We start from the raw sequence: 6,479 nt of genomic DNA on the forward strand, positions 1-6,479 counted from the left end.
CGACTCTATTATGCCCTTTAGATCGATTCTAACATGTGGTCGCTATAATTAGATACAATCTATTTGATTATCGCAGCCTATATAATTCTAACCCGGTCGCTGAAAGGATTAATTCGCTACACTAATTAACAACTCAGGCCTAAGTTAATTAATTAGAAGAAGAACAATAATCAAACGACAACTTATACGATTTCACTAGCAATTAATCAATTTCCCTTTTTAATTAACCTAGATCCCCTTCATCCTAGATGAGGAAATTAGCTACTCGTAACTAAAGCAATAACAACAATTATCATGATTGAATACATAATTGAAAGAATAAAATAAGAACAATAATCGATTAACATACAACAATGAACGATTAATTGAAGAAAGATTAGTACCGTAGCAAGGAAAGATTAGGGCTAAAGAGAGTATTCAACTGTATGAGAGTAAATAAAAGCGTAACCTAATGATAAGTACGAGTTTCTAATTTATAACAAAAGATAATTGTTTTAGGAAAATCCGGAAAATAGTCTGCCAGAGAGGTTCCTCGATCGAGCCTAAGGTGACTCGATCGAGGACGGCTGCTCGATCGAGCCCTCCCTGACTCGATCGAGGAACCAGCTTCACAGGCTGTTTCTTTGTTTCCTTCACTTCTAGCCTTCATGCTTCCTCGTTCCTCGTGCCATGCTTCGTGTATTCTACTATGCCATTTCCGCTACGCTCATCCTAGCTTGATTATCTTCTTAATGCGTCATTTCTGCATTGAAACACAAAATAGCGGCAGTATCGACAATTCATTGAAATAAGGCATATAAATGATATAAAGGCACGAAAACGGTATATAAAATGGTATAAAGGGAGCTATAAAAGTATATATAAAAGTGATACATCAAACTCTCCCAAACCAACCCTTTGCTTGTCCTCAAGCAAAGCAATCAGACCAAACAAAGGACAGCAAACATATGGTGAATGAATAACTCAGAGCAAATGTCTAGGCACATACAAATCCCAGCTACCCACATCTATAACAAAGTAATGACCAAGAATTGTGCCAATAAAACAAATTTAAGGGCACGGGTAATAGACTAACGCAGCTCTTACTCAAGATGTGACATGATACCGAGACTCAGCCGAATGCTTTTCAACCTTGCAAGACAATTTTGTCGGATTCTCGCGGTTTCACTCATGCACTCATAAGGGGTGATATATATGTGAGATAGAAAGAATAAAGACACTCACTCAACTTATGAAATATGCATGCAATCTAATGTGATAGAAGATTCTCCAACTAGTGCGCATTCACAAAATAGACCAAGTACATGTATCAAGGACAGATTGGTAGTAAAGTGGCATGGGTATAGAAGTGGCTTGTGCAAAAGCACGTATGGGTATGTGAGGCTTAGACGGTAGTCGCAGCGCTAAACCAATAGCCAAATCTAATAATAAATAGAACAATCATCCAACTGGAGAAATTATCTCAACTTTGACAAAATATGAGAGAATGAAAACGCTCTCCAAAAGCGCATTAGACTGCAGTGATTACCACTCACGACCTCCTAACAAAACTTAATGAAGCAAGCATTTTTCCTTTTCTTTCTTTTTTTCCTTTTTTTTTTGTGCTTTTTCTTTTTTTTCTTTTTTTTCTTTTTTTCCTTTCTCTTTTTTTTTTCTTTTTTTTTTCATTGCTTCATAATATTTTCTTTTTTAACATAGGAGGTCACACAATTGCTACAAAAAGATAGCTACTACCCACATGACAATAAAAGTCCCAACCTAACCAAAGCAGCTATAAAAATAAGACTCAAGCAACTGCGACTGTCCCGAAAAAGGTAGGCAAATTCTGGAATGTAGCTAAGAAATAGGGCATAAAATGGCTACATGGTTCAAACGGGCTAACAAAAACTGGGTAATGTATGGCATATTTGAACAATAAGAACCGCATTTCCTCATGTACTCAATCATATGAACGCGCAAAAGCTAAGAAACTAATGTCACACTTATGCAGTTTGATATTACATATTCCACAAGGAGACCACACTCTTCAGCCTAAATAACAATGAGACCGGTTTATTAATGTTCCCGGCCTAGGATGCTCTAAAGACCTCAGAAATTTAAGTGGTTTACCAATAAAATAAAGTCAAATCTACTCGGCATAAGGCATATTGTGACGGTCAAGACTTGAGTAAAGAGCTTTGTTTATCACAGCTAACAGGTCAAAACAATGTACATGGACAACTAAATGGGACTCTAATGCAAAGACAAAGCAAATTATCATCATTGCTACACAATTCACCACGCCTCGACTCAAAATAAATAAAACATGTTTTTGTATTTTATAAATTTTTCAATTTTTTTGGATTTTTTTTTTACACACAACAATAAAATAAACAAACAACAGAAATAAAATACTCTCCCCAAACCTAAATGTCCCAGTGTCCTCATTGTGACGCCTACAGCATAGCAGTCACACAGAAATCAAGCAACCTATGGGACACAACTAACAAAGTGAAGAGGGAAAATAAGAAAAGCGAGAAAACAAAAAACAGGAAAGATAATACCAGCTGGAAAGAGAGGGGTGTAGTGACCAGCTGTCACTACTGAGCTCCATCATCATCAAGGGTAGCATCATCAAAATCATCAATATCAGCATACAAAGACAGCAGCTCAGGGTCAGGAGCAGGGGTACCACGGCCTCTAGAACGGCCACCATGTCTACCACTGATACGGTCGTTATGTACCAAAAATAAATTACCTAAATATAACTAACAGAAGCTAGCGATAAGTAGGGTCGATCTACACAGGGAGGCGGTTTACTATCTACTTGTCTATTCTATCTGTTTAATATCACAATTGGGGGTTTTGATTTGATTGAACTAAACTAAGAGACTAAGGCAAGAGGGAAAGGAATGCGAGAAATTAACAGTAAGAGAAGGGAATATGCTAGGAGTCGGTCTACCGTGGCAGCTACACTATCGGGTCAACTGAGTCGATTAAATTATTGATAAGAAGAGCGAGGTCGTCACCTTTCGGTCCTTAAACCTACGATTATACCCTTTCGGTCTCTAATCGCTCTAGGGTCTCCCTGACTTAGCTTTCGCCCTAATTAGGTATCACCTATTGTAATTAAGCAAGCCTTCCCTTCCAATCTTTCGATCCAGGTCGGGGGTAACTAAATAAATCGGTCACCTGCATGCATTCATTCAACCTAACTACAATTATATTGCTTAATACAATTCTTATCGCAAGACTAATCTAATCATGTCGATCCTAACATATTGCTACCACGGCTTCCCTAGTCCTAACATATTAAGGGAATTAGCTACGCATAATTAAATAAAGAACATAAATAAAGAGGGAAAGAGGAATAAACATTAATTAAAGAGAGTAAGGGAAAGATTACTGAATTAATGATCCGGAAGTAAGGAAGAACAAAGTAACAGTGTATTAGAATTATCTGAGATCCCGAGAGGGGAAGAGAAAAAGAGAGAGAGTACAAATGACGTCCTACTTTCCTATTTATAAGAAAATAGGATTATTAATTAACCCAATGACGGAAATAAGCTAAAAAGCCCAAACCCATAGCGAATCCACTCGATCGAGTGGTTTTAAACTACTCGATCGAGCAAACTAAGGCTCAAACCGCTCAATCGAGTAGAAAATCTACTCGATCGAGTAAATCAATAAATGCGACTGGTCGATCGACTAAGGAAAGTGCTCGATATACTAATTATTCAAACTAAAACCACTCGATCGACTAATAAAGTGCTCGATCGAGTGGATCTTGACTTCAGCAGCTACAAAATCTCGTTAGTTTGACTTTGACTTGTCCTTTTAGCTCCCGAAACAGCTTCACGCATCCCAAGACAGCTATATTCCCACTCTAAATTTACTCTTCCTCCAAATGCATGCAAAACGGACGGTAAATGGCTTGATTTCACTACTTTCTGGTTCATTCCTGCAAATAAGACAAAATAACTCAAAGTAGCATATTCGGGGCATTTTGTAGCATAAAACCACGATAAAAGCATAGAAATACGCGCATAAATTAGGCTAAAAAGACTATATAAAATGCACGTATCAACCACGGCCTCTAGAACGGCCACTAGAACGGCCACCAGAACGACCACCCCCTGGGAAAGCTGCTGCAGCAGAAGTAGAAGCTCCAAACTGACCAAACTGTCCCCGCTGTGATAAAGGGAGACCGACATCTTCAGGAAAAACAGAAAAAGGCTGATGGGGACGGATCGGATTGTAGAAAGGACGACCCAAGGCACCATAATCAGTACTAAACTGTCCAAACTCAGAAGGAGTCACTCCATAGAGGTGGAAAACTCGGCTATCATCACCGGGAGTGGTGTAGTAGCTAGGAGTCACACCCGTATACTGTCCCCCCGAAGCAAGAGTCATAGCCTCCATCTGTTCCCATATGCGCCGCTCAGTCAAGGCGGTGTTGATGCCCTCATGTAACCTCACCTCTCGTGCAGTAACTGGGTCAAAATGATAGCCCTGAGTAGGATAAGCTGTAGGAGGTGGAGGAGGAGGAGTAGGCTGGAAAGAGCCAGGCAAGTGGGTGGCAGGCTGTCGACGTCTCCGGCGCCCACGAGTGGTAGCAGTAGTACTGGAACGGGGAAAAGTGACCAAGAGGACCTGTGGAATCTGATAAGTAACAGGTGTGGGTCTCTCCCTACCTGTCCTCTCCTCAAGAGGGTCGACAGCCGGTAAACGGTCACACGGCAGAAGCATGTAAAACTCACCCTGGACCTTCCAGTAATGGTCCTTCCCATTCCTAATGTCTATATAAGAGATGTCATAACGGAAAAGGTCATCATCAGCAAGGGGCTCGTGGTCATCCATAGGCTCGTAGGGGTCATCACCCCGAAAATCACAAACAGCCCGAGAAATCTTGGTGACAAGGGCACCACAGTCAAGATCCCCATATCTCCCGATCATACGGTCAAAGGCTGAGCACACAAGAGCAAGGGGAGAAAACTGGAATGGCTCCTTCCGATAAGGGTTCAGGTAACTAGCAAGAATCAAGACCTCAATGGTAGAGGCCTTGCTCTTGTCGTGCCGCCCATAAAGTAAATAGCTCAAATACCGTAGAAACAATCGAAGACAGACATGTTGGACATCCAACAAAGACATACTACTGACATCTGCATCCGCATAGCCAGTGAACAAGGGAAAATATCGGATGGCAGACATCCCACTAGCATTGTACAAATCCCCCTCAGTGTGTTTGTCAATCCCCAAGATTTCTGAAAGACGGTCAAAGGTCAAGGACCGTTCCACGTTAAGCAACCTAAACTTGATAAGGTGGTCATCGGGGAAATAGGCATATGAGCTTAAAAACTCAAGGGTCAAAGCGGGGTAAGACAACTCATGAAGCAAAAAGAGACCCTGTCCCTTTATTCCTTGTCCCGGAATTCAACAAAAGGGTAATCATCAAAAGGAGATAGGTCCTCCTCCTCGGAAGACTCCACTACCTCGGGTATCACATCGGGTTGACGAATGGGAGCGCTCCTCTCCCGGGACCTCTTGTTTCCTTGCCAGTATACAATCATACAATCATACATTGTCTGCAAAATAAGCAAGTATACAATCATACCCCAACCATAAGACAAAAACAGTCCCGTTTTTCGGCAAATATGGGTCAAAAAATCAATTTTTAAGACTCAAAATCACAATTAAACCATCCAAAAAGTTAGGGGATCATGATTATATATCAAATAATGAAGATTCCAAGCATAAGAACACAATTTCTAACCAATTTAATGCATAAATTCAACCCGGATTTTGAAGAACCCTAATTCCCAAATTAGCAAATTAGGCATGAAATTAAACAAGTAGAGGGCTAAAAGCAAGGAAATAGCAATTGTATAAGAGCAATAGAAGATTCAATGCAATAAACTCAAGTTTTAAGCAAGAAATTTCAGATTTTTCCGAGACAAAAGAGAACAAATCGGGACTTACCTTAGCAAATATAGCAATGAAATTGCAAAAATAAGCACAAGAGATTGATGTAAGCACTTAATAATCCAATAAACCCAAGTTATATGAGAGATTTGATGATGAATGATAAAGAATTAAGAGAGAAAGAGAAGTAGGGTAGTCGAAATATGCAAGAGCAATGGCGGAATGAAGAAGGGGATTGGAAATATTAGAACAATTAAAACACAAAAACGGTCTTTGGAAAAGCGCGGAACCCGGTCTAGCAAGGTGCCTCGATCGAGCCCGGCCTGGCTCGATCGAGGAACCAAAATCCTGACGAGCCAACTTTTGTTTTAAGCAATTTTAATTCCCTTCTTGGTGCCTAGATCGAGCCACACTTGCACTCGATCGAGCACACTGGTTCCTCGATCGAGCCCAACCTGACTCGATCGAGGAACTACCTGATGGCGTCCTTTTTCGTTCTTTGTGATTCCTAACTTCAAATTCCGTCAATTCCTGCACATAATACTTAAAAAACAAATGAAATCCAACCCTCTCATCTC

This window comes from Silene latifolia, chromosome 5 (genome assembly GCF_048544455.1).
Source record: "Silene latifolia isolate original U9 population chromosome 5, ASM4854445v1, whole genome shotgun sequence".
NCBI classification, from domain to species: Eukaryota; Viridiplantae; Streptophyta; class Magnoliopsida; order Caryophyllales; family Caryophyllaceae; genus Silene; species Silene latifolia.